Source organism: Schistocerca serialis, chromosome 8 (genome assembly GCF_023864345.2).
Source record: "Schistocerca serialis cubense isolate TAMUIC-IGC-003099 chromosome 8, iqSchSeri2.2, whole genome shotgun sequence".
Lineage (NCBI taxonomy): Eukaryota > Metazoa > Arthropoda > Insecta > Orthoptera > Acrididae > Schistocerca > Schistocerca serialis.
Window position 1 is genome coordinate 439087642 of NC_064645.1, and position 27827 is coordinate 439115468.

The following is a 27827-nucleotide window of genomic DNA, read 5'->3' on the forward strand; positions in this document are numbered from 1 at the left end:
GACGTGACATTTTTAATTCGCTGTTCATGGTTTCAAGTCAATGGTTTATTTTGAACGTTTACTGTATACCGACAATGTCCAATTTGTGAAGTGTAATATAGGGGTAGCGGCTTTGGTTAGTAGTCAAAACGTTACCGGTCCCGAGTCTGAAGCCCCCAACGCTTAAATTTTGATCAGTAATCAGCAGTTACGGCCGAAGACTTCCGGAATAAAAAAGTCTCCCTCATTCTGCCAACGGCCTTGACAAAGAGGGCAGAGGAGCGGACAGAGGATCAGGGCACTCTCTTCACAGTAGGAATGGGGAACTGCCCTAAAGGTGGAAAAATCAGCAATGATCAACGGTATGAGGATGCAGAAGGCAATCGAAAATACTGCATTAAAGAAACATAAGTGTATCCACAGAACAAGCGGCCTGTAACTGAAAAAGTGTCATGATGATTTCTTCATTGACACAAGATTTCGGAATAGTCCTCCATTCGGATCTCCGGGAAGGGGTTGCCAAGGAAGACGCGACCATGAGAAAAAGATTTAATAACTAATGAAAGGAGAACGTTCTACGAGTCGGGGCGTGGAATGTCAGACGCTTGAACGTGGTAGGGAACCTAGAAAATCTGAAAAGGGAAATGCAGAGGCTCAATCTAGATTTAGTAGGGGTCAGTGAAGTGATCTGGAAAGAAGACAAGGATTTATGGTTAGATGAGTATAGGATAATATCATCAGCAGCAGAAAATGGTATAACGGGAGTAGGATTCGTTATGAATAAGAAGGTAGGGCAGAGAGCGTGTTACTCTGAATATTTCAGTAATAGCGTTGTTCTTATCAGAATCGACAGCAGACCAACACTGAAAACAACAGTTCAGGTATAATGACGAAGTCCCAAGCTGAAGATGAAGAAATAGAGAAAGTATTTGAGGATGTTGAAAGGCTAATACAGTATGTAAAGGGAGATGAAAAATCGTGTCATGGAGGACTGAATGCAGTTCTAGGAGAAGGGGTAGAAGAAATGGGTAGAGGAGAATGAGAGTGGAGAAAGACTAACTGAGTTCAATTAAGTCTGAAGCTTAAGATTTTAGTCAGGAAGAATCAATACACAAAGAAATGGGCTACAGAAATACTAAGAAGTGACGAAATACACTTGAAGCTCTCTAACTGAAGAGGAATGTCCATGTCTAAAAAGGGCAATCACAGAAATTGTAAAGAAAAATGCAGGTACAAAGGAGGTAACTGCTAAGAAACCATGGGTAACAGAAGAAATACTTCAATTGATCGATGAAAAAAGAAGGTAGCAAAATGTTCAAGGAACTTCAGGAATACAGAAATACAAGTCGCTAAGGAATGAAATGAACAGGAAGTTGAGGGAAGGCAAGACGAAATGAAAAAAGTAAGAGATCGAGAAAGAAATGATTGACGGAAGGACTGACTCAGCATGTAGGAAAATGAAAGCTTCCTTCGGTGAAACAAACAGCAATGGTGGTAACATTAAGAGTGCAATGGGAATTCCACCGTCAAATGCAATAGAGAGCGGGTGTGTGGAAAGGGTGCATTAGAGGCCTCTCTGAGGGGGAAGATTTGTCTGATCTGATAGAAGAAGAAACAGAAGTCGACATCGAAGAGATGGATGAACCAGTATTACAATCAAATAAGGCAGAAGGAACAAATAACATTCCAACCGAATTTCTAAAATCATTTGGGCAAGTGCCAACAAAACAACTACTCACGTTGGTGTGTAGAATGTTTGAGTCTGGCGATACACCATCTAACCTTCGAAAAAATACCATACACACAATTCCGAAGACTGCAAGAGCTGACAAGTGCGAGAATTATCGCTCAATCAGCTTAACAGCTCGGGCATCAAAGTTACATGCAAGAATAATAACAAAAGAATGGAAAAGAAAATTGATGATGACGATCCGTTTAGCTGTAGGGAAGGTAAAGGCAGCAGAGAGGCAATTGTGACGTTGCGGTTGATAATGCAAGCAAAAGTAAAGAAAAATCAAGACACATTTATAGGATGTGTCGACCTGGAAAAAGCGTTCGACAATGTAAAATGGTGCAAAATGTTCGAGATTCTGAGAAAAATAGGTCTAAGTTGTAGAGAAAGACGGGTAATATACAATATGTACCAGAGCTAAAAGGGAATAAGAAGAGTGTACAACCAGAAACGAAGCTCTCAAATTAAGAAAGGATGTAAGACAGGGACGTAGTCTTCCGTCCTAGTGTTCAACCTGTACATCGAAGAAGCAATGATGGAAATAAAAGAAATATTCAGGAGTGGAAATAAAATGCGAGGTGAAAGGGTACCAGTGATACGATTCGCTGTTGATAGTGTTATCCTGAGTGAAAGTGAAGAAGAATTACATGAAATCTTGAATTGAATGAATAGTCTATTGAATACAGAATACGTATTGAGAGTAAATCGAAGAAGACGAAAGTAATGAGAATTAGGAGAAATGAGAATAGTGACAAACTTCAGGATTGATAGTCACGAAGCAGATGAAGTTAAGGAATTCTGCTGCTTACGCAGCAAAGTAACCAATGACGGACGGAGCAAAGAGAACATCAAAAGCAGACTACCACTGGAAAAAAAGGGCATTCCTGGCCAAAGAAAGTCTACTAGTATCAAACGTAGGCCTTAGAGAAAGAAATTTCTGAGAATGTACGTTTGGGACACAGCGTTTTGTGGTAGTGTAACATGGACTGAGGGAAATCCAAAACAGTAGAGAATCGAAGCATTTGAGATGTGGTGCTACAGACAAATGTTGAAAATTAGGTGGACTTATAAGGTAAGCAATGAGGAGGTTTCGCGCAGACTATGTCGAAAACACTGGCAAGGAGAAGTGCTAGGGTATAGGACATCTGTCCAGACATCTTGAGGGTTAAAGCAGTAGTGGGAGACGGAAACTGGGATTTATCCAAGAAACAATTGAGGACGTAGGTTGCTACTCTGAGATGAAGAGGTTGGCACAGGAGAGGAATTCGTGGCGGGCCGCATCAGATTAGTCAGAAAAAAAAAATCCCATAGAAGATTGATCTCTGCACCTCTTAGACACTCATTTTCTGTCACCCTACTGTTGCACATGGTGAGTCATTAGCGGCTAATATTTTTCCTGTCATAGTTGTTAACAGAACACTTTTAAATGAGCCTTATTAAAGACTGAACTTGCGACCTCGCACTCAAGGGGTTCCTTGTGAGATCCCTATCAGGTAGAATGAATAGAAAAGATCCGATGAAGAGCAGCGAGTCTCATTGAAGGTTCTTTCAGCAGACGTGAAAGCTTTCCGGGTATGGTCATGCAATTCCAGTGACAGACGCTACAGGAGAGGCGCTCTGCATTGCGGCGTGCTTTACTCTTAAGACATGCGAGAGCGTATTTTTTAAGGTTCAACAAATATATTGCTTCCTCCTACGTATATCCAGCGAAAGACAACGAAGGTAAAATGACAGAGATTCGAATTGACACGAAGGCTTACCAACAACTGTTCTTCCCGCTAACAATTCGCGATTGGAACTGGACAAGGAGGAAGTGGTTGTAGTACAGAAACTACCCTCCGCCAAACATCGTAAGGTGTCTTGCGGAGTATAGATGTAGATGTAGATTTAGATATGTAAGAGTGGGTTTTCGATACATCGAAGATGTGGAAGCACCGTAACGCTTACGTCGCGCTACGGCCTCTAAAGAATGTCAACCAACCCCTGTTCTCCATCTCCACAGTAAATATTTGTGATGTTGAACAAACTCCGAGAAAGTGTTGAGACAGACAAGTCAAACTTCAAATAGTATATGATGCATCATCGAAATACTGTTGATTGTATCGTTTCTTACGTAAATGCCTTTCGTGGACTCGCTACATCTCATCGACAACAGGTCTGTGTTGTAGAACTATATATTCTCCTCAACATACTTTTTACTCGTATTTAACAACGAGTTTGCTGAACAGTCTTACGGTATCGCCGTGTGACAATCCTTTGTCTGCCCCGGTGACTTTTTTTTTTTTTTTTTTTTTTTTTTTTTTTTTTTTTTTTTTTTTTTTTTTTGCAAATGTTTAACTGCGTCTACAAACCTTCCTTTACAAAGGACAAAGGATAACCCAGGAGAACTGCTCCAATTTAATCTTCGTACCACTGAAAAGGTGAATGAAATAAGTATTAATGTCAGTGATGCTGAGAAACAGCTGACTGAAATCGTTGAAATAGAAGAATACTCCATGGTCCGATGGAATGGTTCAAATGGTTCAAATGGCTCTGAGCACTATGGGACTTAACATCTATGGTCATCAGTCCCCTAGAACTTAGAACTACTTAAACCTAACTAACCTAAGGACATCACACAACACCCAGCCATCACGAGCCAGAGAAAATCCCTGACCCCGCCGGGAATCGAACCCGGGAACCCGGGCGTGGGAAGCGAGAACGCTACCGCACGACCACGAGTTGCGGGCGGTCCGATGGAATCTCTGTCAGATTCTATACTGAATTCGCGGCTGTTAGTCCCTCTTCTACTTATAATCTATTGTAGATCTCTCGAACAAAAAACCATGCACAGTAGTTGGAAGAAAGTACAAATCACATCTCTTTACAAGAAGAGCCGTAGAAGTGATTCAAAAAACTACCGTCCAACATCCTTGACAGCGATTTGTTGTAGAATCTTAGAACTTATACTGAGTACAATAACAATAACTCGAAAAGAATGGCCTCCAGCATGCTAAAGAGTGCGGGGTACGGAAATATTTGATTATACGATACCCAGTTCGCCCAACTCTCACGTTATATACCGAAAGCTTTGACCAAGGCAATCAGGTAGATGCAGTATTTCCTTATTTCCGAAAAGCGTTTGATGTAGTACCACATCTACGTTTATTGTGAAAAGTACAATCGTATGGGGCATGATGTGAAATTTGTGACTGGATTGAGGATTTTTTGCTGCGGAAGATGCACCATGTTATTTTGGACGGAGAGTAACTTTCAGATGTAGAAATAATTTCGGGTGTGTGCCAGGAAAGTGTGTATTTATTACCTTACGGATAATATTACTAGTAACCTCAGATGACGCAGTTAACTATATTGAAGTACTGCCTGAGAGAAGTTGCTTAAATATTCAGTCAGATCTTTGTAAGATTTTAAAGCGGTGCAAAGACTGGTAATGTTCAGAAATGTAGAACTGTGTACTTCACAAAACTAAAAAACGAGGAATCCTATGAGTATAATATCAATTAGTCACAGCTGAAATCCTACCTGGCTGTAGTATTTTGCAAAGGTATGAAATGGAATGATCAGATAGGCTCACTATTGGATAAAGCAGGTGGCAGACATCGGTTTATTCGTAGAATGCAATCAATCTACGAAGAAGATTGCTCATAAATCCCTCGTGCGGTCCATTCTGGAATATTGCTCATGTGTGTGGGACTGACTGGGTCTATTGTACGTGTGCACAGAAGGGCATCACAAATGGTCAAGGAGTTCTTTGACCCTTGCGAGAATGTGAAAAGGTAGCCTATTGGAGACAGACGCAAACTATCTCGAGAAAGTTTCAAAAACAGGCTTTAAATGATGATTCAAAGATTATACTACAAACCCCTTCTTATCGCTCACACAGGGACACTGAGAACAACACTAGATTAATTACAACACACACAGAGGCACTACAACAACCATTCTTCCCGTGCTCCATACATTAATGGAACGAGAAGAAACTTTTATAACTGGTACAATGGGACGTATCCTTTGCCATGCACTTCACAGTAGTCTGCAGAGTGTAAATGTAGATGTAAATGCACAAGAGCGGTAATCAATTTCAAAACACCTGCAGTGTTCTGAAAAAAAGGCGAAATTATTCTCTTTTTAAATCGATGCATCTCATTTTTATAATTAGCCACAAATATTATTAAAGGGAAGCTCTATTTGGACGCGAATTTAGAAATTCTAAGATCTTTGACGAGGTCTACAAGATGCGCAGCTGCCTACATTACATCCAACTTGTTCGCTTTTGCTGAAAGTTTTATATAATTTTGCTGCACAAACCTCCAGAGACAGTTATGTCGGAGAACGGAGGGCGAGCGTTGTCGTAACAGATTAACATCCTTGATGTTAGGTATTGCCGGATTAACATTGGGACTTTTTGCATCCGAGCGATGTTTATTCTGTCACTCAAAAATTACTTCATTGCTTTCAGTACTAGAACAAGATCGCTTGTCACTTTTCGGAAGACTGCCCTCACACATTTCTGGTTTCTCGGCAAATGTTGGCCTGTAGTTCGTGGATTGTCAGAGCACACGGTGACGTGGGCTGGGAAAATACCTCTAATGGACGCGCAGTGTTTTATACAGTAGGGCAATGGCAGCCCCGCTGATTGCTTGATGGCTGCCTTTCACTGTCGGCTCCGTCAATCGTTGTTTATCGCCAGTGGAACACGCACGCCCCGTCACGAATCGACAATGCGAGTGTCAGTCACTCAGCTGATAGCAGACCTGACGCACATGTCACGCCCGTCAGCCATGGATGGGAAATGACTTCCTGTCATCTCGTCAGAATGAATGATTCAGCGGCAGTTTACTCAGTTCTGTATATCGAGTATATTATTTGGAGGGTGTTTAACTCTTCTGCAACAGAACTAATCTGCTCTGAGCTGTCATTTGCAACTTCGTATATAAATATCTTGTTCTGAGTGTCTCTTAGGATGTTACTGCTCGAAATGGATTGTTAATTAACCATAAAATATGTAGTCAACAGGAGCCACTGGATCTCAACGCAACACCGGAACAAGTATTAAACTCGTAACTCGATCGATCATTAAAATACCTGTGGGACGTGTCTGAATTATAACAAAATTTGAATGTACAAATGGGGCAGCCTCGTAATTTTACTGAACAGTAGTTTGGAATGTAAAACAATCGTGGTAATAACAGAGTAACAACACAAAGCTACTAATTGAGAAATGCAGGCGTCAAGCAACCAACAGACCTACCATTGCCCTAAGTATAACAGACATGTTTGCAGAAAAAAAAAAATTGGCCAAACGAATCCCAGCCTGCTGCTAAATCTTTGAAGCGCTTAAACATTGTGTAGTACTTTTTAAATTTCGTTACACTCTTAATTTTAGTTTCCCCACTGACGATTTTTGCACTTAGTCTAATCCATCTGATAGTGAATGGAGATTATTAGACTGTCTAGGCGTGACCCACTTTGTCGGTATGTGGTAGACGAGGATTTTGTGAGGACGTGTGGTACGCTATAGATAGGCATAGGTTGCACAAGCGAAGACCAGGCTTAATACGGTACTCCTACATCCCTTCCACCGTCTCTCGGTAGCAGTATGGACTGCGATACCGCTGAATATGTTGGAGCGTCTGTTCCGCTGTAAGGCACCCCTTCTTCGCGGCTATAGCCTAGTCCAGAGAGAGATGGGATCCGAGGTATTGTTCAGGAACATCAGGCTGCTAGATGACAGTATTTCTAATCGATTATCCGCCAATTACAGTAGTGGATACGTTAAAGGCACAACCACTGTTACCGCTGCTGGAAGCGGAAAGGTTAGCCTCGATATAGTTTGGTAGTATCCTTCTGCTCATTAGCTACGCACATTCTGACCTCTTTGAGCATCCTTGCTCGTAGCAGAAGGCTACAACTACGACTGAATACTCGCAGTGAGGGCGTGCCTTGCAGTACGAGTACGTTGAGGTCCGATATGCAAACTTCTGCCCCTGTCTCTCCTAGAAACATCTGTGTGTCTGTATGTAAATATTTCAGCAACCAGTTTCATAAAAGATATTTAATGTTTTATCGGGTATAACCTTCTGAAGAAGGGCACCAAGTGCCAGAAACTGGTTAAGAAATTAAATTTCCGTTATGCAACTGATTGTTGATTATTTTAGTATATAGTCGTGCAACTACAGTTGCTGAAGATGGATGAAATACTAAAGTCTGTGTCTCACATCTTTGTGACAGTTTCGATCACCCTTGTAGGATCACTACACATACACCATTCAATTGCTACAACATCTACAAGGTTGCACTACATGCCAACTCCATGTTACTTCCTCTTCCAGTGTTTCCCAATGGCAAACACAGCACTTTAGGACATACCCTTTCTAAACTCACAATTTGAAAATACTCATAGCTGGACTATACTTACACTCTGACTTTGTCCGTTATAAACGGTTTTTTGAAAGCCTGCGATTGTGAAAACAATGTGTTTCTTTATAAACAACTTTTCTACTACTAGCGACGATTTCCTTTCATTCATTGACTTTTAACATTATCTCTGTCGACTACGTGCAAAACATCTTTGTAACTGTTTGATCGTGTAAGTTATTCTCAATGTATACTTTGTACTGAAAGGTGTGCATGATGTTTAACCTGTGTGAGACTCTGCACACATAGACCATAATAAAACTGTAAGTAAAAGTTCTTCCAGATTTCGCCACAAAGCACATAAAAATTCTGTAAATGAATAAAAATTGCGCGTTTTCTATACGTACATTGCAGTAAAGTCAACTAAACAAAGGAGAACCTCACCCATCGAAAACATTACGTAAAAACTGGCATAATACAAAGACAAAAAAACATACACTTGAAAATGGGACTCATTTCCCGAAATGCGTTGTGTACGAAGAGTACCCCCCCCCCCCCCCCCAAAAAAAAAAAAAAAGAAAGAGCGGCGCTTGTGTAGTACGCATTTCTGCCGTTACGCGTGTATAGTGCAACTCATTGCCCGTTCCGTGTTGTCGACCTGGCTTGTTCTGTTCATCTGCTGCGTTTGTTTTCGCTAGCGCTGTTTTGTTCTTGATTTGCTTTTTATGATTGCTGGTTTAAGTGAACAACGTGCAACTGTGAAATTTTGTTTTCTACTTGGGAAAAAAATGCTGATGAAACTGTTTTAATGTTGAAACCAGGTTACCAAGGTGACGCTATGGGAAAAACTCAAGTGTACGAGCTATTTGCTCGATTTAAAAATGGCGTTATGTCGACTAATGATAAACCTCGTTCTGGTTGTCCATCAACTGCCCAAACTGACGGAAATACTGAAAAATATTCGAGACTTGTGCTCACGGACCATCGACAGACAATTGATCAGCCATCAGAGATTAGTGAGTTATCTTGGAGCTCGGTTCAGCGAATTTTAACGGAAGACTTGGGAATGAAAAGGGTTGCTGCTAAGTTTTTCCTCCTGTTCTGACTGACAATCAAAAGGAACGTCAACTTGAAACATGTCGTGCTTTAGAAACAACAGCTTGAAACTGATCCAGATTTTCTGTCAAAGGTCATTACTGGTGATGAGTCATGGTGCTATGGTTCCGACCCAGAAACAAACCCAACAGTCAAGCCAATGAAGACGTCCTCGTCAACCCTCCAAAGAATTGTAGTCAAGTAAAATCAAACATCAAAACAATGCTGATTTGCATTTTTGATGCCAGAATTTGTTCCTCCATGACAGATCGTCAATCAAACCTTTTATATGGAAATTTTAGTAAGATTGCGCAACAATGTTCGTCAAAAAAGACCCGAACTGTGACAGTCGGGAGACTTGTTCTTCCACCATGTCAACGCACCTGCACACACAGCCATCACTCTTAGACAGTTTTTGACTAAAAATGGCGTGGATTCACTGCCCCACGCACTTTATTCGCCTGACCTGGCTCTGTGCGACGTTTTCTTATTTTCCAACATAAAAGGGGCATGAAAGGACATCGATTTGACAACTGAACCGTAAAATTACTACTGGTTCAGCCGAGCGGTTCTGGGCGCTACACTCTGGAACAGCGCGACCGCTACGGTCGCAGGTTCGAATCCTGCCTCGGGCATAGATGTGTGTGTTGTCCTTAGGTTAGTTAGGTTTAAGTAGTTCTAAGTTCTAGGGGACTGATGACCTCAGAAGTTAAGTACCATAGTGCTCAGAGCCACTACTGGTTCACCAAAGGTTATTATCTCAGTCAAAACACAAAATGTAAAGTGGAAGTAGGTGCCAAGGAATAACTGGTGAAATTTCACACAATTTTCAGTAACACTCTTTATTCAAATTTGGTGCAAGACTTAACGTTATTTTTTTTAAAAAAACACCAATCATTTAACAAATAAGTCACAATTTACGATAGGAAAGGACTTTTAAATTATTAAATTATAAAAAATTTCACGCCAGTAAAAGGCAAGTACAGGAAAGCAATGTAACGTATACAACGCGACGCTGTATAATATTTCAAGCTCAGCTAAATTATAGGTGAATTTCACTCCATTCATTAAATGGCGCAGAATCTAACTTGTCTGCAACATATAAAGACAATCCTGTTTACAAAAAATTCCTCAAAATAGAAAAACCAAAACGCATGAGTCATGCACACGGCGGGGGGGGGGGGGGGGGGGGGGCACTCACAGTTAATAACATTAACATTTCCAAAATATATAAAAAACGCATTTTACAAATTTCTGCCAGTTAACTTACACAGACGCTCGCCAGGTAGGACTTGCGAACCTTTACAACATTCTCCTTTCAAAGCAACAATTTCCACCCGTAATGAAATGGCAAACTTTTGCATGGCAAGAAAACACACTAACAACCAACTACCTGTATAAAACACATAAGCACGTTGAGTAAAAGCCTTAAAAGGTACTGAATTGGAAAAACACACAACAGTTTTTGCTGACTAGAAACAATATTAAAAAAATCCACTATGGCGTACATTAACAACCTTGCTTGATTATAGCCAAATATATATAAACACAAATTTACGTAACTTACAGCTTCCAGATGAGCAGGAATTCGTTATGCAATTGACTAGTTCTTACCAAGAGGCAAAAGGAATTTTTATTCTTTCTTACAGTACCTTTTACACGTGAGTGTAGTAATACTAGTTAAGGCAGGCGAGAGAATGGATCAGGTCTTAGTGCCTTGCATTTTAAACAGTACAGCCATTGGTGCCTTAGACTTCCACAGATATGGCACAGGCTAACAGTCGAATAAACCCGTAGGTAAGCTGGGAGGGGAAAGAAGCAACCCGAACCACAGATTTACTCTGACTCCCCCCCTTTCGTCCTCAAAAGGGGACAAACGGACCACCCTTTCTAATATTACCACCTTTCCGCGGGTGGGCAGAAGAGAATGAATGGCGGGAAACCCCCAAAAAATACGACTGGTATAATTAACAAGAATAAGTAAGTTGAATTCAATTAAACTTCACAAAATCTGTTAAGAATCAATACTCAACTTCTGGTGCGTTACGACTTCCAGGACTGAACCAAAGCAGCACCTCCAAATTCTCTGCCTAGCCGCCCGCTGCCAGCCGTTTCAACGGACGCAGGAAGGCGCTCCGATTTTCAGAACCTCCTCGCCGGTCGACAGCATACGGCCGAACTGCAGATTAGGCCCCTTGCGGACCCACGCTCAGAATCATTCCTTTCGCGACGAGCAGTTAGCGCCTCATACAGGGTGTGGTAGATAAGTAATGAGACTGGCCGCCGCGCGGCGCCCCAGTCGCTCGCAGGGCGACCTCCACCTGCACGTCACGTGGTGGGGGATCTGAGCTAACAATAGAACCGGTTCGTAGTCGCGTCGGAGCTCTGGTGCAGTGAGGGTCGAGCTTCGCGTATTACGTTGTTTGTGTGCCCGTGACACTTGTGAAAATGCTGAAGATGGATCGCTCGATAGAACAGCGGTATGCAATCAAATTTTGCTTTCGCTTGGGCAAAACTGCTTCAGAAACTTTTGCTAGGATTACGGAGGCCTACAAAGAAGACTCCCTATCAAGAGCTCAAGTGTTCCGGTGGTTTAATGAATTTAAAAACGGGAGGGAATCCGTTGAAGACATGGAACGATCTGGACGCCCTTCAACGAGTCGTGTGGATGAAACGGTGGCCAAAGTGAAAGAACTCCTGGACTCCGACCGTTGTTTAAGTCTCAAAATGATCGCCGATGAGTTCTCCGTGAATAAATTTACGGTTCACCAAATTGTTACGCAAGATTTGATGATGAGGAAAGTTTGCACAAAATTGGTTCCCCGAGTGCTCACCGCTGAACAAAAGCAACAACGAGTGGACGTTTGCCGTGAGATGTTGCATGATTTGGAAAATAATCCACACTTTTTAGACAACGTAGTAACAGGCGACGAATCGTGGACATTCCAGTACGACCCGGAGACGAAAGCCCAGAGCTCGGAGTGGGACACACCGGCATCCCCGCGGCCGAAGAAAGCTAGAATGTCAAAGTCCAGCATCAAGACAATGCTGATTGTGTTTTTCGACAAGCGGGGGTTAATTCACAAAGAGTTTGTCCCTCAGGGGAAGACTGTCAATGCCGAATTCTACAAAGAAGTCCTTCAGCGATTGCACAGAGCCGTCAAACGGAAGCGACAGGACCTTGCTCAACGCTGGCGTCTCCACCACGACAACACTCCGGCGCACACAGCGTTCCTTGTGACCTCCTACTTGACCCGAATTGGAGTTGAAGTTTTGCCACAGCCACCATAAAGCCCTGACTTGAGTCCTCCTGATTTCTTCCTATTTCCGAAGGTCAAAAGATGCCTGAAGGGTCATCGTTTCGACGATATTCCGAACATCCAACGTGCTGTCACGAAGGCACTAACTGGGATATCTCAAACGAACTACAGTGGGGCCTATGAAGCTTGGAAAACGCGCTGGCAACGTTGTGTCGACGCCCAAGGCGAATACTTTGAAGAATATTAACGTTTTGTACAAATTGGATCAATAAATTTGTTTTTCTAGACTGAGTCTCATTACTTATCTACCACACCCTGTATCACGGAGCCGCTGCTCGCGTCGCTTACGGTGATGCCGCGGTCTGAGTGCTGTCCCTCTAGCACCGGCAGAGAAGTCGCTTCTTGATGCCCCGACTGCCAACTCTCCAAGAGAGCCCATACAGCCACCTCTTAAATGCACGTGAACAGCCCACTTTTCCCCTTTCCCGCTAGAGGGAGACACCAAAGCTTTCAATTGCGGCAAAGGCGCCACCGCCAGGAAACTGAGGGCGACTGCTTCACGCTACGCTCTGCGGCGTGCTTTTCAAAGCTGACTTTACTACGGCTCAACAACATTGAAGATGTCAAGAAAAAACGAGTGTGGAGCTGTGAGCCATTTCTAAAGATGAATGCAATAAATGTTTTGAACAGTGGAAACACCGCTGGGACAAATGTGTTAGTTGTAATGACGAATATTTTGAAAGGCGTAAGGTTGTTTTGTAAACTGTTTGAAAAAAACATAGCTTTTAAAACATAATTCCAGTTTATTTTTGTGTACCCCCTCGTAATTACGAATAAAAGAAAATCTTGACTGGTAGCAGAAAAGTTATTTATGAACATACGCTTACACTACACAACAAAATGACTAACACAGTCCTCCCCTGTGTTCTGCAGTCCATATCAGAACAAACAAACCACCAAAATTACTAACCTAGCGGGCTAATAAGCCCGAGTTGCTGACTGGTATGCAGCCACCGAGGGATACCAGGATGGTCGGGATGTTGAATACGGGTGACCTCAGGGAATGGGTAATGCCGGTACCGTGGCTACAGCTAAGCCAGAGAACGCTCTCAGTCGGTATACAGCTGTACTGACAGCGCACTGTGTAGAGCAAAGTCGGCCAGTGCCCGCAGGGGCGAGCTGTTGTAGTGGCAGAATGCGACGTCAGCACCTTTGCCTGGAGCTCCATTGCAGAGTCGGCATTGTTATCTCAGACCGCCATGGAAAGACAGCCAGCCATGTCTACTGTTGGCCAGTAGAAAGGTGATAAGATGTCGTACGTCCTGGAAGGAACCCAAGATTTGTGGATATGGAGAGCTACGGGCTGGCGGGCACAGATTTTAATATGCAGTATGTATCCCAAACTTCACGAGATCTTCACACATAACATTGGTCTGAACAATACTATACTTAAAAAAGTGAACAATGATTTTAAAAGGGTATAACAGAAAATTTATATGAAAACCAAATAGTTTAATCAGTTGATCTGTTTACGCATGACTCAGGGAAGTAGGGTGGTCTTTACTTCAACTCTGAGCAATTGAGCGAAGTTAACTAACTGACAATAATCATTCCGACAAACGAGCTGCTACTGATAGTAACTGCGCCATATGCAAAATTGTCCTTCCGACCAACACAGTTTTTCGGCTGCCAACAGGTTGTCACGAATTCTGGGACATCCACTCCCGCTTTACTCGAAAAAGAAGAAACTTGGGTATTGGCACTAGCATTTAGAATGAATATTGATAAACTGGACGAGGCTCTGTACCCCTTTTAATACATCCAACTGCCTATTCAATTCTGTGTTATTTGCCCTCATTTGAGCAGAGACTGAACGGCTTTTGTAGCGATAACCCCTTGTTCCCCTCGTTTACTTCAAGTAAAGTCTGTGTCTATAATAATAGGAAAAGAAATATACTAGGAAAAATACCACTCGAAAGGAATTAATACACTGGGGCGCAAAAGGAAAGTAACGAATGAAACCTGTTAGTCAAGGAAGGCAGGATTCGGTTACGATTGTGGACGGGGGCGTAATCGGTTGCTGTTGGTTCCCTTTTGCAATTACACACATTTATTTTAAAACGGTAATTCCACACTCAGCAATAAATAAAGATATCACACGTTATTAATAAAGGAATAATCAACTGTGTAATTAATAGTGCTTTCAGTGCGTTACAATCTACCAAATGAGCATAAAATACAGACACAGCAATGATGTTTTAAAAACAATGCAATGTAATCTCAAGCAGAATTTTAAGGCAAGTACCCGTGGTCTAGGGTATTTTCCGCCAACTAAAAATAATGCCGTCATGTGGCTGTTGGGCCAATATACAAGTCATGTCTTCAGTCGGCTGACGGGCGAAGATTACAGCGAGTTTCAGTTACACATGGAAACGGAATATATTAAAATTAGAAACTACGCGGATCACCGTCGCAAGTACGGTAATATGCTTCATATTGCATTCAATGGAACATGTATTGGATAGCTGTTCGAGCTCTAAAACCGTCACCCATTTATGTATCAACCGAATGATCTGGCTCCAATCCCATATTGATGCTTTCCCAAAAAAAAAAAAAAAAAAAAGAAAAAAGAAAAAAAAAACAATAAATAAAAAAAATAAATACAAATAAATAAATCAATGTTCCTTTACAATCAATATGAGTGATGACGGGTATGAGGGCGGCACTGTGGCCAGGCCTCGGACTAATTGACCCCTGCCCTCCTTGCCGCCATCTGCCTGCCCCGCTCGCTATACTATTAAAAAAAAAAATTAAAAAATAGTTGGTAGGGCACTTGCTCGTGAATAAAAACAAAAGGGGGGGTAGCGTCTTTGATTCATAATCAAAACTTCTTCGGTCCCGGGTTCGATCCCCGCCACTGCCTAAATTTTGATAAATAATCTTTGGCGGACGAAGACTTCCGGCATAAGAAGTCAGCCTCATTCTGCCAACGGCCCTGTCAAAGAGGGCGGAGGAGCGGATAGAGATTCAGGGCACTCTCTTGTCCTAGGGGTGGGAAATTGCCCCTAAAGGTGGAAGAATCAGCAATGATCAACGACATGAGTATGCAGAAGGCAATGGAAACCACTGCATTAAAGACACGTAACGTGTATCCACAGGACATGTGGCCTGTAATTGAAGTTTGGCTTTAGGAAAAGTAAAGGGACGAGAGAGGCAATTCTGAAGTTACGGCTAATAATGGAAGCAAGGCTAAAGAAAAATCAAGACACTTTCATAGGATTTGTCGACATGGAAAAAGCGTTCGACAATATAAAATGGTGCAAGCTGTTCGAGATTCTGAAAAAAGTAGGGGTAAGCTATAGGGAGAGACGGGTCATATACAATATGTACAATAACCAAGAGGGAATAATAAGAGTGGACGATCAAGAACGAAGTGCTCGTATTAAGAAGGGTGTAAGACAAGGCTGTAGCCTTTCGCCCCTACTCTTCAATCTGTACATCAAGGAAGCAATGATGGAAATAAAAGAAAGGTTCAGGAGTGGAATTAAAATACAAGGTGAAAGGATATCAATGATACGATTCGCTGATGACATTGCTATCCTGAGTAAAAGTGAAGAAGAATTAAATGATCTGCTGAACGGAATGAACAGTTTAATGAGTACACAGTATGGTTTGAGAGTAAATCGGAGAAAGACGAAGGTAATGAGAAGTAGTAGAAATGAGAACAGCGAGAAACTTAACATCAGGATTGATGGTCACGAAGTCAATGAAGTTAAGGAATTCTGCTACCTAGGCAGTAAAATAACCAATAACGGACGGAGCAAGGAGGACATCCAAAGCAGACTCGCTATGGCAAAAAAGGCATTTCTGGCCAAGAGAAGTCTACTGATATCAAATACCGACCTTAATTTGAGGAAGAAATTTCTGAGGATGTACGTCTGGAGCACATCATTGTATGGTAGTGAAACATGGACTGTGGGAAAACCGGAACAGAAGAGAATCGAAGCATTTGAGATGTGGTGCTATAGAGGAATGTTGAAAATTAGGTAGACTGATAAGGTAAGGAATGAGGAGATTCTACGCAGAATCGGAGAGGAAAGGAATATGTGGAAAACACTGATAAGGAGAAGGGACAGGATGATAGGACATCTGCTAAGACATGAGGGAAGACTTCCATGGTACTAGAGGGAGCTGTAGAGGGCAAAAACTGTGGAGGAAGACAGAGATTGGAACACGTCAAGCAAATAATTGAGGACGTAGGTTGCAAGTGCTACTCTGAGATGAAGAGGTTAGCACAGGAAAGCAATTCGTGGCGGGCCGCATCGAACCAGTCAGTAGACTGATGACCAAAAAAAGAAAACCACAGTCACGGCTGAAGGCCTTTAATGCCAAGATTTGGAATTATAAAAAAATTAACAAACATACTGTAAAACAGCAATGCAATAGCAAGATTAATTTAAAACCAAACAGGTAAGACAAAATGATGGTAAAGTTGGTAGCACGGTCAATTAAACCTCCTGTAGCACCAAGAATGGTAATTATACAAAAATTTAAAAAACATTCATTATAATAGCAAATACAAAAGCAAAGGTTAATTTAAAAGGACAAGCAACTGATCACCAAACAGGTGAGACAAAATGATGGTAAACTTGGTACCACAATCATTTAAACCTGCTGTAACTCCAAGAATGGCAATTATATAAAAAAAATTTAGAAACATACAGTAAAGCAGCAAATACAATAATAAAACACAAGGGCCAGTCACAAATGGTGCACCAGGGATCGACCTCTGAGTAAGTCTGGCAAAAAAAAAAAACCACTTTCGCGAGCGATGAGATAGGCAGCCAAGAGTTGCATTCACTTCACAAGATGGTAACTCAGACTAGTGGCAGTCTAACGAATGACTAATGACAATCTTGCTGAAGCTGACTGACGTCCAATAAACCAAATGCAAAGAAGTAAAAATACGCAAAAGCCGAAACCGGCGGTCTGGACTCCGCCCACAGAGTACTGTGCTTAGAGCTCCCGGAACGAGAAAGGAATCACTACCACCAGAGTAGAAGATTCGCCAACCAACATAGAATCAAGAAAGCTGTCAAAACTACACGCCTCACCGGACAGCACCGGCAAGGCGAGGAAACGTTCACTGCCGTTACATACACTAGCCCCCAGGGCAGGTAACTGGGGCATTAGCGGCCACGAGGCAGGAAAAATTACTGCTGATTGAACTTAATAAATAGTGACAAACTGAACGCAATAAATAGTAATTAGAAGTCCAAGAAAGCTGATCAGATCCACCTTCCCCATGCACTCCACTCGCTGCTCTTTGCCTCAGCAACACTGCGAGCAGCAACACGAACCCAAGTCACTGGAGAATCTCAAGATCTCACAATGGTGGAGGTTTCTCTACTTGAATCCAAATTTACTCAACTTAAAACTTGCAGGATCCTGTTTACGACGAGCTCGTGCACCCTTGTGACCATAGGCGTTCGATCCGGCAGTCCATGCGCGCCACCAGCGGTCCCAGCGTGTTCCTGCACTGCACGTACCTGGCTGCTCCTAGTCCCCAACCGAACTGCACACTGACCCAGACGAACCACGACGTCGCCCTAAAGATAGGGCCACAGTTACTAAATATCGATAACCGCCGCTGCTGCCAATAGTGAACAGGCAGCGCTTGTGAAACCAACTGGCACCAGACAACACGAGAAGAAGACAAACAACCGCAACCAAGTCAGCTAAACGATACGGTCTGGCCTCCAACAGAGGACAGAAACCTACAAACAGCACCAACGCGAGCCGCAGCATGGCTCAACGAAACATTAACATGATGTGTCACTGCCAAACAACACATATCGATGAAACTTGGACCACTCATAGAAATAATTCCTACAGTGAAGTACAGACTGTCACTTAAAGAAATAAGACGAACAGATCTGATACTTTTATGCAAAGACAATAACTAAAACGAAGTCATCCCGATTTATGATGGTCCCCTGGACATGTCTTTTCAAAATTAAAGAGGCATCACTTGTGATTCATGAAAATAAAGGTTAGATAGCCGCACTAAGAATACTGTCTATCGTTTAATATTACTTGCACGACAGCGTTATCAGTAGTGTTCACAAGAAAACAATATTCTGCAGTTGTTTTGACTATTATACATTACTGTTTTTGTTAAGCACACTATTAAACGTGCATTGTTTTACAGATTGGCAGTGTTGTTTGTAATACAATGACTGCTTCCAAGTGTTTACCACGAGAATACTGTCGCAAACAACTGCACCTCTCAGAATAAAAATCACACTATCAGCAGATTTCTTTGGTACCTAACCGATTCTGGGAAATTCAACAAAATTCAACATTAATTTCTAGTGAGAGAACACAGTTCTTTAACCTGTGGTGGGTATTTCGGCTTCATAAAAAGGAAACCAAGGAACGTGCATGACTGCTTGCTGTGCATGACGTAACAAAGGTTACTCTTGCAAATTGGAGACCAGCTGAATTTCTCATTAGAAAGGTTGCTGCTACTGAAATAGTAGATTTCAAGTCGTGGTAACACCGTAGTACAGGAAGACCAGAATTTCTGAAGAAATTGAAATCACTGAAAGACAGGGGAAGATGACATTTCCTATCAACACCTTTTTAACATTCTGTATTTTTTATAACAATGGAAGGGTTTTATTACAGCTTCTACAACCATCAATGGACTCATTCATCACACATTTCGTGCGCCAGAAAAACTGGCTTATCCAATAGGAAAGATTGCAGTAAAGTCCAGCACAATCAAGAACTTGGATAAACTCCAGTGTTATCAGCCTGACGGACACGTGCAGCTCTATGATGCAATTTTGACGTCGCCTGCAAAAAACAACAGCCAAGATGACGAGGAAATGCACTGTCGGACACTGATTATTGTTTTGTATTGTGAAATGTGGAATTGTACATATTGCACAGTGTGAGTAAGGAGGAAAAGTACATGCTTTGAGGAATGACAGTACTAGTGATTCTGAACAAAATACGTTACATGGACATATGTACGGTTCTTAACAGTTTCTGAGGAGACTAATGAAAACATTGCGTAAGAGGACAAATGTAGGTGATAGTAAATAAAACTTTGTGATATAATATACGATTGCATAGTTTTGCGGCGACGTGTACTGACAAAAATATCTCTCGAGCTTCCAACCGTGTCAAATGGTTTAAAATCCACGAGCTTTAGGCCGAAACACCGTTTGACAATGGCCGAGGAGCATTCGGTCGGCTCGTGGATTTTAAATCGCTTGACGCAGCTGGAAACTCGAGAGAATTTTATTGTGATCTTGTGTTTTGTTTAATTCTGGACATTTTGTCACTAACGGTGTTCAGAAAGTCCAGTGTCAACTGCAATGCGTTTTGCAGTTCTTAGGTGCTGTGTTGCTGATTTGATATCATTCGGACGGTCCTTTACTTGAGCACACGCATGTAAGAAATAAGAGAGAAATGTGCAGTTAATAGACCAATAAAAATAGTCCGTAACGGCAACACACGTAGTATGGTAGTATTTACATGTGAGTGCTGGTGAAGAAGGACGCCACTGACGCCCGTGATTTGTTGTATGTCGTGTACAGATAAGACAAAAGTATCCGTTCATTTGAAATCGTTTCTTCAGAATCACCAATACTATCGCCCCTCAAAGCATGTACCTCTTCTCCTGTCTCACCCGTGTTGTATGTAATCAAGGTAATGTTAATGTGGATTAAACGGACTGTGCGATTTCAGTATCTTTTACATGCATTATTTTTAAAAAGGTGGCCGTCTGCAACTCTTAATTACCAAAATGTTACATCAGAAATTCAGTCTTTTGTGTGATAACCACATTTGTATTATATAAAATAACAATGTCAATCAAAACGATCATATAAAGTCGTATAGAAAAGAGTTTTACTCAGTTTCTCAAAAATGCATGTCAGCTGACTTAAGCTCCTTTAAAAATATACGATTGAATTGAGAAGCTGCTTGATTGAGTAGTAGCGGCTCCAAGGTCTGGAAAGTGATCAAAGGCCGGGAGAGCGGTGTGCTCACCACGACTCTGCATTGCCTAGGATGACACGGCGGCCGGACGACATCCCTTGGGCCTTCATGGCCTGGACTAGCAGCTCATTTTGTATATTTGGTGACGGCTGTTAAAATAATATAAAATGTGAGCAAGACTGGAAATTCTGCTGTTAATTAAGTTATAAGGCCCTCTAATCTCCTCGAAAGTTGAAACAAACCTTATTTCATATTATTTGCTTACTAAAACGGATTAGCTCGTATCTGTGTCATCTTCTTCGGACTTGGCGATCCCACTAGTTCCAGCACGTTTTCTAGACAGGCCTATGCAGGGAGTGTACACTGCTCAACCGGAAAATCATTGAAGTTCCTCTACTGTGGAAACAAATGCGCTTGTATAGGAAAGTGGTGTGATAGAAAGCGCATACCACAACTGCTGGACTGCTGGGAATACGGGGAAATCACTGGGTCTGCTTTGTTTCCACGGAACCGCTTTTATGCTAAAGCGGTTAGTAATGCATGACCGAAATGAATAACTTACAGGCAACACTCGTTTCTCTGATTAATTTTTAAAAATATTCCATGCGTTTTTTTCTGTTCCGCTGTAAACTAAGTGCACTACACAAACACAAAAAATATAATATGTCTTCATTCTGCTCTGTAATTTACCTACATGAATCAAGCGCTGCGCCATTGGCGCCTCCCCTTTGCCGAGAGAGAGAGGAAACGTATTTCGCTTTCAATAATTTTCGACGCCCGTGTTGTGTACAAGTATTCACGTCGTTCTGCCTCGTACTTTACGGCCAAACAGCTGCACCCCGCCCTCGCCGTCTGTCGTCGACTCATTCGTAATTCAAACAGCCATTCCCGGCCTTCGTCCTAACTTCCGCACCGAACACATTGCGCCGTCGCTGTTGTAATGTCGCGCCTTGCCCTTTACTCATGCATGAGGCTAGCTCTTAAACATTTATCAAGATGGCCAAATAGACTGGCTTTCAACGTGCAAATAATATTTTTAGGTCCTATCCGGTTCACTTTTATAATTTTAGAAAGCATTCTTTCTAAAACTTTAAATTCCTTACCTAGTCAAGTACTTGGAGAGTTTAAGAAATTCTGAGAAATTCACTTTCACGTCATTTTCCTGAAGCTGGTCGGAGGAAAGCGCCGAAACCGGTTTCCAACAAATAAAAACTCTGAAAACGTGGTCGAGGCTGTTGTTATTGATATTTAGCTTTTATAGGACCAAGAAACAACTAGTATTATAGGATTCCGAATTTTTCTAGTTAACTAATGCTTTATAGTGAATGGCCTTAGGCCAATGGTTCCCAAACTTTTTTGTAATGCGACCCACTATTTTTCTGGAAACATTTTCGCGACCCAGTATGTACATACATATACTCTACCACTACAGTCACTACTCAGTAGCTAATAGTAATAAAAAAATTATATATAATGTAATCAACTTAGTGTAGCTTGAAAAAAATGCTTTGCTGAGTAATAATTTTGAAAATGATGAATGGAACATAATTAAAGAAAAGAAATAATATTTTGGCCCATAAGAACTTTATTTCGTGCTAATTAAATGGCGAACTTAATGAGATTTGTGGTAGTGTTTAGTCTTGGCATTAATGGCACTTTCTATATCAGGACTAAAGCTTGGTAGTTTTAGTCGTGAATCGTTTTCCATGCAAAATTTGTTTCTATACATTTTTTTAAATGAAACAAGCTAGAACAAGCACGTTCACATAAGTAAGTAATTGTGAATACCATTAGTTCCTTCAAAGCTATGTTTGCAAGCACCTGATACTATCCCCTTAATTTGATCCAAAATGGGATTAGGCTTAATTCTTGAAAGAAAGTTTTGAAAGAAGAATCACACGATAGTTGTAACAGAGAGTCTTTCGCAGGTGCCGACAGTTTTAACTATTTAACGTTGTCCTCTTGAAACGGATTTCTTACCCACAGCAGTTCATCAGGAATTCTTGGAAAGGAATACCTACAACAAGAAATCAATATTGACACTCTTGAATAAGTAACAACTATATGTGGGATTAACGTGCAACTATCAGACTAGACTCTTTTGAGCTCGCTGTGTGGGGACGGCCTAACTATCATTTTGAAAATGGAGGTGGTTGAACTTAATTGTTACTTTTCTATATTGGGTGAAAAACAATAACATGAAAATTGTAAACACATTCAATAAGGAATACTTCAAATCCAAGTGATTACTATTAAAATTATTTTAGAATAAGTACCTGAAACTAGAGGCCAATGCTTCAAGATGTTCCTTCATGGCACCTGCTGTTTCCTCGTTAACTTTGATTCCATACGTTTCTAAGAAATTATTGAGAAGTGGGAATGCATCAAAACAGCTCTCTTTCACTTTCCTGAACCATCTTTCAATTTTTTAACAGTTACTTCTATTTTATTTTCAACATAGAACTTGTGGACATCCTTCCCTTGCAGCGATAAATTGAGGCTATTAAGAGCACTGAATATGTCACCCAAATATGAAAGACCTATTAACCAGTTTTTGCCATTTAACATGTCCCAGGAACTGCTCACAGATTTCGCATCACAGGAAGATTCTCAGCTCATCTCGAAGCTCAAACAATCTCGATAGCACTTTCCCTCTTGATAATCAGCGTACTTCAGAATGCAGAAGAAGTGTTTTGTGCTTACTGCTAATCTCATCGCACAGTAAAGTAACCAATCTTGAATTTTTAGGTCTAGATTCATAAAATTCACAATTTTTCACTGTGTCATTAATGATTTTCTTTAGGCTTTCAGACAGACTTTAACATACAAGGGACTCTCGGAGCAGGCTACAGTGAGTCCACGGAACAGAAGGGGCAACTGGCCTAACTTTGGCGATCAAACATGAGTAAACGCCAGACATAGCACGGGCGCCTTCAGGCGTCAGTGCAACACATCTTGTCCACTCTAATTCATTTTTTGCCATAAAGTCATCGAGACATTTAAAAATTTCTTCCCCTGTTGTTGTCATTGGCGAACATTTACAAAGGAGCGTTTCTTCTTCTATACTTCCGTCAAATTCAAACCTAACAAAAGCTAAAAGAATAGCCTCGCCGGCTATATCTGTACTTTCATCAAGCTTAAGTGAAAAGTAGTCACTTTCTTGAAAACTGTGATCATGGACTGTTTTAAAACTCTGATATTTCTTCGATCCTCCTCTTTATCATTGTGTTTGATAGGGGTATTTCGTTAATTAGGCTCGTGTGCTTTTCACTAAATAAAGCGACAGATATTATTTTGGCTGCTGATAAAATAATATCCTTTCATACAGTATGAACTGCCCCCGTTTCCGCTATCAATGAAGCGATTGTAGCTTGCTTATTTTGTTCCCCAGGAGTCGATTTTTTCATCCCTGATTTTGACTTTAAAAATTCTCGTTTTTGTTTTGGAAAAAATCGATTGAATTGCTTACGTATTGTGGATGTGATCTGATAAACGTCTTTTCAGTTTTGAGGGTTTTATACTCTCGTTAGCAAGTATTCCAAAGCAAACAACACACTGAGGAAGAGGTTCTTGATCTGTGCCAGAAAACATAAACCCATATTTCAAATAATCATCATTGTATTTACGAAAGCAAAATTTTGCCTTCTTCGGGAAGGATTTCAGTTCACTAACTTCACTAACACAGTCACCATTAGGTGTATTACATGCTGCACTGGTACCGGATGTGGAAGGTTCGTTGTAATTACTTGAAGTCTGTTTTTAGGCCCGATCCTGTTTTAATACACTCGTCCATAGTGAAATAAAATGAAACAAGTCGCCACAATAAACACGCATGCATACACTATACCAACAAACAAACAGAGCACACTCTCACACTCAAGAGTCGCAGCGTCACAAGGGGAAGGAAATGCGATGTTCCATTACCACAATTACCGATGAGCCGTACACCTATACTGTTCTCGTTTCGCCCAGAGCTCGTTATTAAGCCACAATAGTTTCTTACTTAGAATGATTTTGTATATAACTGTTCAGATTATAAAACTTTCCTCTTGAAATAAGGCCCACAATTTTAGAAGCACTGCCTTAGACTAATGGTAGTCTTTTCGAAGTGTCATTTTAGATACAACTTTACCAGTAATGGGAGACTCGTACAAATCGTGATCAGTGTTATGTACGAATGTCTTGCGCTAAAACCCAATTCCGTCTACAATGTCCTTCGCTAAAACGCAACCCTCACTGTAGCGCCTCACGAAACGATAATCTGAGACACTGTCAGTGTATCCGGCCGTCGGGTGGTTGACGATGAGTTGTCTGTAGTCTGTACGATGTATCTACAAAGTTTGTAACTCCAAAATATTGTAAGGTAGTTGACAACCGCAATATTCATACTAATTCTTTCCTTTAGTAACATTGATATACAATGCGCATATATGAAAAATTATATTGTTAAAATAATTCCCCCCAAGGCTATCATTAAGAAAAATACCCGATTGGCTACTTGTGAAACAGTAATTGTAAAAGTGAATCTGATACAATTTTTGAGTCCGAAAAACTAAATATCCAAGAAATGTAAAATTTTTACTGGAAAAAACTCGTGTGCCAGTGGAAATAGAAGTATCAAAGGGGGGTGGTCTAATTGACAAAGAATAGGTAGTTCGTTTAACTCAAATTTCAAAATCATTATTTACGTCATAATGTCGCCACTTCAGATGGAATAGGCCACATATACAAAACAAATGCACATTCTAGAAACATCCCCCAGGCTGTGGCTAAGCCATGTCTCCGCAACATCCTTTCTTCCAGGAGTGCTAGTTCTGCAGGGTTCGCAGGAGAGCTTCTGTGAAGTTTGGAAGGTAGGAGACGAGGTACTGGCGGAATTAAAGCTGTGAGGACGGGACGTGGGTCGTGCTTGCGTAGCTCAGTCGGTAGAGCACTTGCTCACGAAAGGCAAAGGTCCCGAGTTCGAGTCTCGGTCCGGCACACAGTTTTAATCTGCCAGGAAGTTTCATATCAGCGCACACTCCGCTGTAGAGTGAAAATTTCATTCAAGATAATACCAGTTTTTACCATCAATTTATATATCAAAATATCTCATGAAAAAAAGCCTGAACAAAAAAAAAACAGGTGAAAATTGGAATCTTGTATTATTTGAAAATTTGTAGAATTATTCATATATCGTTTCATAACGATATTATTGACTTTAGTTATCTTCATTTTCTGATTTGATAGAAATAATTTTAATCAAATTTTTTTATAAACATTGTTTTGAACACTCACATTTCAGGCGATGTTCAAGAAATTTTCGTTGGAATATGAGTATCTAAATTTCCATAAATATATCTGTTAACTGTATTCATGTTTTTAAGATAGGCTACCAGTGTGAGCAGAGGCCTACAGTGCAGACCTACCAAATCAGTATTACATGACAACGGTTACATATTGGTCAGATACCACAACTGTAGGAAGAGGGAGATTTTGAAAATAATATTTGGCAACTTTGATACCGTGAAAGTTTTTGGGTGAAAACTCAATACTGTAGAAGATACAGGTAATTTATTTTGCCTTTCGTAGCACCTTCAGAGCTCTCTGCTATGGGTTTTTGTTTCATTTTGCGGAATCAGTATTCGGTAAATGAATAAAAGTCTTTCAAAATATTCAGAAACTGAAGATTTTAATAACCTCTTTTCTCTAGAGAAAAATTCACAAAATAAAAAAAAAACACTTTATATAGACTGAAGCGCCAAAGAAACTGGTATAGCCAAGCGTATTCAAATACAGAGATATGTGAACAGGAAGAATACGGCGCTGCGGTCGGCAACGCCTATACAGGGTGTTACAAATAGGTACGGCCAAACTTTAAGGAAACATTCCTCAAACACAAAGAAAGAAAATATGTTATGTGCACATGTGTCCGGAAACGCTTACTTTCCATGTTAGAGCTCTTTTTATTACTTCTCTTCAAATCACATTAATCATGGAATGGAAACACACAGTAACAGAACGTACCAGCGTGACTTCAAACACTTCGTTACAGGAAATGTTCAAAATGTCCTCCGTTAGCGAGGACACATCCATCCACCCTCCGTCGCATAGAATCCCTGATGCGCTGATGCAGCCCTGGAGAATGGCGTATTGTATCACAGCCGTCCACAATACGAGCACGAAGAGTCTCTACATTTGGTACCGGGGTTGCGTAGACAAGAGCTTTCAAATGCCCCCATAAATGAAAGTCAAGAGGGTTGAGGTCAGGAGAGCGTGGAGGCCATGGAATTGGTCCGCCTCTACCTATCCATCGGTCACCGAATCTGTTGTTGAGAAGCGTACGAACACTTCGACTGAAATGTGCAGGAGCTCCATCGTGCATGAACCACATGTTGTGTCGTACTAGTAAAGGCACATGTTCTAGCAGCACAGGTAGAGTATCCCGTATGAAATCATGATAACGTGCTCCATTGAGCGTAGGTGGAAGAACATGGGGCCCAATCAAGACATCACCAACAATGTCTGCCCAAACGTTCACAGAAAATCTGTCTTGATGACGTGATTGCACAATTGCGTGCTGATTCTCGTCAGCCCCACATGTTGATTGTGAAAATTTACAATTTGATCACGTTGGAATGAAGCTCCATCCGTAAAGAGAACATTTGCACTGGAAGGAGGACGGACACATTGTTGGATGAACCATTCGCAGAAGTGTACCCATGGAGGCCAATCAGCTGCTGATAGTGCCTGCACACGCTGTACATGGTACGGAAACAACTGGTTCTCCCGTAGCACTCCCCATACAGTGACGTGGTCAATGTTACCTTGTACAGCAGCAACTTCTCTGACGCTGACATTAGGGTTATCGTCAACTGGACGAAGAATTGCCTCCTCCATTGCAGGTGTCCTCGTCGTTCTAGGTCTTCCCCAGTCGCGAGTCATAGGCTCGAATGTTCCGTGCTCCCTAAGACGCCGATCAATTGCTTCGAACGTCTTCCTGTCGGGACACCTTCGTTCTGGAAATTTGTCTCGATACAAACGTACCGCGCCACGGCTATTGCCCCGTGCTAATCCATACATCAAATGGGCATCTGCCAACTCCGCATTTGTAAACATTGCACTGACTGCAAAACCACTTTCGTGATGAACACTAGCCTGTTGATGCTACGTACTGATGTGCTTGATGTTAGTACTGTAGAGCAATGAGTCGCATGTCAACACAAGAACAGCAGTCAACATTACCTTCCTTCAGTTGGGACAACTGGCGGTGAATCGAGGAAGTACAGTACATACTGACGAAGCTAAAATGAGCTCTAACATGGAAATTAAGCGTTTCCGGACACATGTCCACATAACATCTTTTCTTTATTTGTGTATGAGGAATGTTTCCTGAAAGTTTGGCCGTACCT

The 27827-nt window shown here is 41.4% G+C and overlaps 1 protein-coding gene across 2 annotated transcripts in view; it reads left to right on the top strand.

The window, feature by feature from the left end:
- Positions 1–27827, top strand: part of LOC126416598 (uncharacterized) — a 393195-nt gene that overhangs the window by 190426 nt on the left and 174942 nt on the right. The window lies entirely within an intron of this gene.